Source organism: Pan troglodytes, chromosome 11 (assembly GCF_028858775.2).
Source record: "Pan troglodytes isolate AG18354 chromosome 11, NHGRI_mPanTro3-v2.0_pri, whole genome shotgun sequence".
NCBI classification, from domain to species: domain Eukaryota; kingdom Metazoa; phylum Chordata; class Mammalia; order Primates; family Hominidae; genus Pan; species Pan troglodytes.
In genome coordinates, this window is record NC_072409.2 from 80,401,168 (window position 1) to 80,409,156 (window position 7,989).

Below are 7,989 nucleotides of genomic sequence, written 5' to 3' on the forward strand. Positions count from 1 at the left end.
GCTGTAACTCTGCCTCAGCCTCCTTTGTTAATTGTTGAGGGCTAGTGAGACTAAGATCTCCTCTAAGGATAGAAAATAGATTACTCATGGCATAGGTAGGAATGCCTAGAGCAGGTTGTATCCAATTAATGGTCTTTAGTCATTTTTGAAAGTCATTTAATGTTTTCAATTGATCTCTACGTATGGTTACTTTCTGTGGCACAATTGTAGTGTCATTTACTAAGGTCCCCAAGTAGGAGTAAGGAGTAGTAGTCTGAAATTTGTCAGGGGCTATAATTAAACTGGCAGGAAAAATCAAGTTTTGCAAGTGATCATAACATTGGAGTAATATTTCTCAAGTGGGGGCAGCACAAATTATATCTTCTATACAATGAGTAATGTAACACTGTGGAAATTTTTTACGAGTAGGTTCAATTGCTTGCCTTACATAAGTCTGGCAAATTGTTGGACTGTTCAACATGCCTTGAGGCAACACTTTCTAATGAAAATGCTTAGCAGGCTGCAGGTTGTTTACTGCAAGAATTGTAAATGCAAACCATTCAGTCTTGCTTAGCTAAGGGGATAGTAAAGAAACAGTCTTTTAAATCTATGACTATTAAAGACCAGTTTTTTGGAATCATAGCAGGAGAAGGCAGTCCTGGCTGTAATGTCCCCATAGGTTGTATAATTGAATTAATGGCCCTTAAGTCAGTTAACATTCTCCATTTACCTGATTTTTTCTTAATTATGAAAACTGGAGAATTCCAAGGGGAAAATGTTGGAGCTATGTGTTCTTTTTCTAATTGTTCAGTAACTAAGTCCTCTAAAGCCTCCAGTTTCTCTTTACTCAGTGGCCATTGTTCTATCCAAATTGGCTTATTCATTAACCATTTTAAAGGTATAGGTTCTGGAGGCTTAAAAATGGCCACCATCAAAAATAATAATCTTAAACCTTGGTGGGAACTTTGTCTTTCCGCTTGAAGCGGTTCCTTCGAACTTTGCAAATTTTTTCCTAGTCCCGTACCAGGAACATACCCCATTTTATGCATCATATGTTGACTTTGAGGGCTGTATAATTGTTCTGGAATTAGAACTTGTGCTCCCCATTGTTGTAATAATTCTCTCCCCCATAAATTTATAGGTACAGAAGTTATAATTGGTTGAATAGTCCAGGTTGTCCATTGGGCCCTTCACAATGCAAAATATAACTACTTTAATATACTTCAGGGGCTTTACCAACTCCAACTATGTTAAATTGAGCGGGTTGAATTGGCCACGTGGACGGCCAGTGCTGTAGAGAAATGATTGAAACATCCACTCCTGTATCTACCAAACCTTTAAATTTCTTTCCCTGAATAGTTATTTCACAGGTAGGATGTTTATCAGTAATTTGATTCACCCAATAAACTGCTTTGCCTTGTTTATTTGTGCTTCCAAATCCTCCTGTTCATTTAATTTCACTTTTCCCCATTTCTACATATGGCACAATCAGGAGTTGTGTTATATGCTGTCCTGGCTCTGCTTTCCAGGGAACAGAAGTAGATATAACAATGTGAATTTCCCCATTGTAATGTGAATCAATGACTCCTGTTTGTACTTGCACTCCTTTTAAATTTAAACTAGACCTGTCTAGAAGTAATCCTATTGTCCCCGCTGGCAAGGGTCCACAGACCCCTGTTGGAACTTTTTTGTAGAGGTTCCCCAGGCAGAAGGCTCCACAGCTTTTGTGCAGCATAAATCTACTGCGGCACTACCGGCTGTGGCAGGGGACAGACATTGTATAGGGGTGAGGGAATGGCCTGAGCCGGAAATGCCCCGGTTTGGAACGGGCCTGGGACGGGCCCTGAACGGGCCCCTCATGGCATTTCCCGAAATTGGGTTTCCATCCTTATCAAATTTAGAATGATGCTGATTGGCCCAATGTTTTCCTTTTTTACACTTCAGGCATATACCTGGTTCATACTGATTGATAGCCCGTTTAAACTCTTTAAGTAATTTAAAGAGAAAAGCCTCAAATATAGCTATAATATTTCTCTGTTGATCTGGGGGGTATATCCTAACAGGGAACTGCCAAGCCTCTATATCACCCTCTCCTTTTCTTTCTTTTTTTTTTTTTTTTGAAATGGGTCTGTCTCTGTCACACAGGCTAGAGTGCAGTGGCACGATCTCTGCTCACTGCAAGCTCTGCCTCCCAGGTTCATGCCGTTCTCCTGCCTCAGCCTCCCCAGTAGCTGGGACTACAGGAGCCCGTCACCATGCCCGGCTAATTTTTTTTGTATTTTTAGTAGAGACGGGGTTTCATGGTGTTAGCCAGGATGGTCTCGATCTCCTGACCTCATGATCCGCCCACCTCAGCCTCCCAAAGTGCTGGGATTACAGGTGTGAGCCACCACTTCCGGCCTATATCACCCTCTCTTCTAGCTTGCTGGATTCCTGCCTGAATAGAACTGACAGCAGTCACTCGAAGAGCTGCTCGAACAGTCACTGGGGCAACTACTTTTTGCCCAGTGACCTACGTAAAAGAAAGATCTGGAGGGTCAGGCTGCTCTTTTTCTTCAAAATAAGGAGGGGGTGCAGAAAGGTAGGGATGAACTCTTCCTCCTTTGCCGCTTTAGCTTTAGCTGGCAAACAAACCCGCTCTGTTACCTCTTCTGTTACTTTGTTATACTCTCCTTCCTCCTCATCATCAGTGTGAAAAGGTTCCAAGGTGGGACGAACCAGAGCCCACACTTGTCCCATTGTTACCCTGATGCTTCTGAGCTCCCCTTCTTACTCACTACAGGGATTGCTTAAGAGTACTTGGGTGTCCTCCAGCTTAGTTCCACATTCTCCAACCATTGCTCCGGCAACCCTTCGATCTGGGTTCGAGCCCCACTTGCTGAGACCAGCTCCGTCGTGGAGACCCTAACCCAGCGGTGCTAGAGGAATTAAAGACACACACACAGAAATATGTAGTGTGGAGTGGGAAATCACGGGACTCAACAGCCTGCAGAGCTGAGAGCCCCAAACAGAGTTTGACCCACATATTTATTGACAGCAAGCCAGTGATAAGCATTATTTCTATAGATTATAGATTAACTAAAAGTATTCCTTACAGGAAACAAAGGGATGGGCCGAAACAAAGGAATGGGCTCTGGCTAGTTATCTGCAGCAGCAACATGTTCTTAAGGCACGGATCGCTCATGCTATTGTTTGTGGTTTAGGAACACCTTTAAGCGGTTTTCTGCCCTGTGTGGGCTAAGTGTTCCTTGCCTTCATTCCAGTAAATCCACAACCTTCAGTGTGGGTGTCATGGCCATCACGAACATGTCACAGTGCTGCAGAGATTTTGTTTATGGCCAGTTTTGGGGTCAGTTTATGGCCAGATTTGGGGACCAGTTCCCAACACATGGCTGTAATCCCAGCTACTCAGGTGGCTGAGGCACAAGAATCACTTGAACCTGGGAAGAAGAGTTACAGTGAGCCAAGATTGCACCACTGCACTTTAGCCTGGGCAACAGAGTGAGACTCTGCCAAAACAAAACAAAACAAAACAAAAAAAAAACAAAGAGTACCTGAGACTGGGTAATTGTAAAGAAGACAGTTCAATTGACTCACAGTTCCACATGGTTGGGGAAGCCTTAGGAAACTTACAGTCATGACAGAAGGCAAAGGGGAAGTAAGGCACATCTTACATGGCAGGAGAGAGAGAGCGAGGGAGGAAGTGCTACACACTTTTAAATCATCAGATTTCATGAGAACTCACTATCGTGAGAACAGCCTGGGGGAAATCCGCCCCCAAGATTCAACCGTGTTTCTCCCCCAACATTGGAAATTATAATTCAATATGAGATTTGGGTGGAGATACAGAGCCAAACCATAGTATTCCGCCCTGGCCCCTCCCAAATCTCATGTCCTTCTCACATTTCGAAACACAATCATGCCTTCTCAATAGTCCCCCAGAGTCCTAACTCATTCCAGCATTAACCCAAAAGTTCAAGTCTAAAGTCTCATCTGAGACAAGGCAAGTCTGTTCTGCCTATGATCCTGTAAAATAAACAAGGTAGTTCCAAGATACAGTGGGGGTATAGGCATTGGGTAAATGCTCTTATTCCAAATGGTAGAAATTGGCCAAAACAGCCGAGTACAGTGGCTTACGCCTATAATCCTAGCACTTTTGGAGGCCAAGGTGGGTAGATCACTTGAGTCAGGAGTTTGAGACCAGCCTGGCCAACATGGTAAAACCATGTTTCTACTAAAAATATGAAAATTAGCCAGGAGTGGTGGCACACACCTGTATTCCTAGCTACTGGGGAGGCTCAGGCAGGAAGATCGCTTGAACCTGGGAGATAGAGGTGGCAGTGACCCAAGATCATGCCACTGGACTCCAGCCTGGGTGACAGAGTGAGACTTCATCTCAAAAAAAACCCAAAAATAACAACAACAACAACAAAAACACAAAGGGGCTACAGGCCCCATGCAAGTCCAAAACCCAGCAGAGCAATCATTAAATCTTAAAGCCCCCAAATAATTTCCTTTGACTCCATGTCTCGCATCCAGGGCATACTGATGCAAAAGGTGGGCTCCCAAGGCCTTCAACAGCTCCACCCTTGTGACTCTGCATGGTATGGCCCCTTGGGGGGCTTTCATGGGCTGGGATTGAGTGCCTGTGGCTTTTCCAGGCACATGGTGCAAGCTGTCAGTGGATCTACCATTCTGGAGTCTGGAGGACAGTGGCCCTCTTCTCACAGCTCTGCTAGGCAGTGCCCCAGTGGGGACTCTTGTGGGGGGGCGCTCCAACTTCACATTTCCTCTCCACATTGCCCTAGTAGTGATTCTCCATGAGTGCCCTCCACTGCAGCAGAATTCTGCCTGGACATCCAAGCATTTCCATACATCCTCTGAAAACTAGGTGGTGGCTTTCAAACTCTTGCCTTCTGTGCATCCACAGGTGCAACACCACATGGAAGCCACCAAGGCTTGGGGCTTGCACCCTCTGAGGCCACAGCCTGAGCTGTACCTTGGCCCCTTTGAGCCATGGCTGGAACTGAAGTGGCAGGGTACCATGTCCTGAGGCTGCACTGAGCAGTGGGGCCCTAGGCCCAGCCCATGAAACCATTTTTCTCTCTAGGCCTCTGGGCCTGTGATGAGAGAGGCTGCTGTGAACATCTCAGAAATGTCCTGGAGGCATTTTCCCCATTGTCTTAGTGATTAACATTTGGCTCTTCTCTACTTATGCAAATTTCTGCAGCCAGCAGCTTGAATTTCTCCCAAGAAAATGGGTTTTTCTTTTCTACCACATAATCAGGCTGCAAATTTTCTAAACTTTTATGCTCTGCTTCTCTTTTAAACATAAGTTCCAATTTCAGACCATCTCTTTGTGAACACATGTGACTGTACACTGTTAGGAGCAGCCAGGTCACATCTTGAACACTTTCTTTCTTAGAAATTTCTTCCACCAGATATCCTAAATCATCTCTCTCAAGTTCAGAGTTCCACAGATTCCTTAGAGCAGAGGCACAATGCCACCTGTCTCTTTGCTAAAGCATAGCAAGAGTGACCTTTGCTCCAGTTCCCAATAAATTCCTCATCTCCATCTGATCATCTCCATCTGAGATTACCATCTCAGATTTCACTGTCCATATCACTATCAGCATTTTGGTCAAAACCATTCAACAAATCTCTAGGAAGTTCCAAACTTTTCCCACACCTCCCTGTCTTCTTCTGAGCCCTCTAAACTGTTCCAAACTCTGCCCATTACCCAGTTCTAAAGTCACTTCCACATTTTCAGGTATCTTTACCCTACTCTTGGTACCAATTTTCTGTGGTCTGTTTTCACAATGCTATAAAGAAACTACCTGAGACTGGGTAATTTATAAAGAAAAGAGATTTAATTGACTCACAGTTCCACATGGCTAGGGAGCCCTCAGTAAACTTACAATCATGGTGGAAGGCAAAGGGGAAGCAAGACACATCTTACAATGGTGGTATGAGAGTGAGTTAGCAAAGTGGGGAAGTGCTACACACTTTTAAACCACCAGATCTTGTGAGAACTGAGTCACTATGATGAGAACAGCATGGGGGAAATCCGCCTTCATGATTCAGTCACCTCCCATCAGGTCCCTCCCCCAATACTGGAAATTACAATTCAACCTGAGATTTGGGTGGGGACACAGAGTCAAACCATATCAGAAGGGTAGTGGGGAATTGCTGGGGGAGGGTAGGGATGGTGAATGGGTACAAAAATAGAATGAATTAGGCCCATTATTTGATAGCACAATGGGGTGACTATAGTCAATAATTTAATTGTATATTTTAAAATAAAGAGTGTAATTGGATTGTTTGTAGCTCAAAGGATGCTCGAGGGGATGGGGACCCCATTCTCCATGTTGTGCTTATTTCACATTGCATGCCTGTATCAAAACATCTCTGTACCCCAGAAATATATACACCTACTATGTACCCACAAAAGTTAAAAAGAAATTCTGAAATGCCCATCAGACATTGGCATTCAATGGACGAGAACCATTCCACCATTTTAGGATTTTAAACCTCACATTAAGCTCACTATTTAAGCATGTATTCCATTCATATATACTTAACCTTTTTACTTTTAACAATTGTATCTAGCCCACCTCCCAGAACCAAGATACCATGCAAAGCTAGTCACCATTTAAAGCCATTAAAGCCTATGAACATCAGTGATTTACCTATGTAAAAATTCTTAAATTTTAGAAGACACAACATCCTCTTCAAACTAATAAGCTTAGACTAGTCTTATTTATGAGTGCTTGTTTATTTATAAGCCAATTTGATAGCATGCTAGACACAATGCTCATCACCATACCTGTATATACACCTAAACAAGCACATTAAATAAAACGACTTATATAAGACAGCTGGATTCAAGTTAGTTTCACAATTGGAACCCATCTACCTAGCCAAATGTTGTTTGCCCAGATAGGTTTGGAAGACAGGAAGAGGCAGGGAAGGGGATCCTATAGCATCAAATAAGGAAGGGAAGGTGCAACCTGCATTGCTCAAGGGGAGATTCTGGAGTCCCTGAGCTGCTGGAGAGCTCACCCAGCAGCCAAGACACCAAAGAAAAATGTTTGGGCAGCCACTTATCTGCCACTGTGGGAAGCTGTCAGTTAGGCCAAGGGGCTGAGAAATTTAGTAACCTTACTTGAGCAAGCAACTTGTTGGGGCTAGTGGAAGGTTAGCTCTACTATTGATAGGGAGCCTTTTCCTCTCTCACCGGGGATAGTTAGGATGCTGTGATTGCCAGTGGCCTTTTTGCTTATAGTAGGCACACTGATCGTGGCCCAGGGACCAGTGAGTCGAGGGATCTTTTCTGGGCATCCCAGATGCCGATCTCGCAACGCTTTCTTGGGATGGGTAATTCTGAGATGGCAGGGGGCTTAAAGTAACTGTTAACAATTGCACTTTTTGGCTCTTTCTTTTTCTTTTCTTTTCTTTTTTTTAACCTCTTTTGCTTCATCCCTATTGTCGTAAACTTTAAAGGCCGAATTTGAGTTGGCTCATAGGGATTTGAGGTCCCATTGCTGCTTTCTGTAGCTTCCTCCTAATGTCAGGGGCAGATAGAGTAATAACATGTAACACAGGAGAGCTTGCCCTTCTGGGGAGTCTGAATCTGCATTAGTATATTTCCTGAGTGCCTCAACAAAATGACCCTGAAACAGAGTGGGATTTTTATCTTTTCCCTGAGTTATTTTTCTAACCTTGTCATCATTAGCTGGCTTAACCACATACTTTTTTCTCCACTTTTTTTTCCCCATGGCACAACAAGCAGATGACAATACTTGCAAGTCATGACAAATTAAATCAAAGAATGTGGTCAACTTAAACTCCTCTGAAAACTGGCCAAAGTTCTCCTTGTATAAAGCCAAATTAGACATAAAAAATGGCACATGCACTCCAGGTGTTCCCCCATTTCCATGGGCTACCTCCCACAATGGACACAGTTTGACTTTAGGGGCAGCCCCACTCCTGGTGGTACTGGTTGGGCAT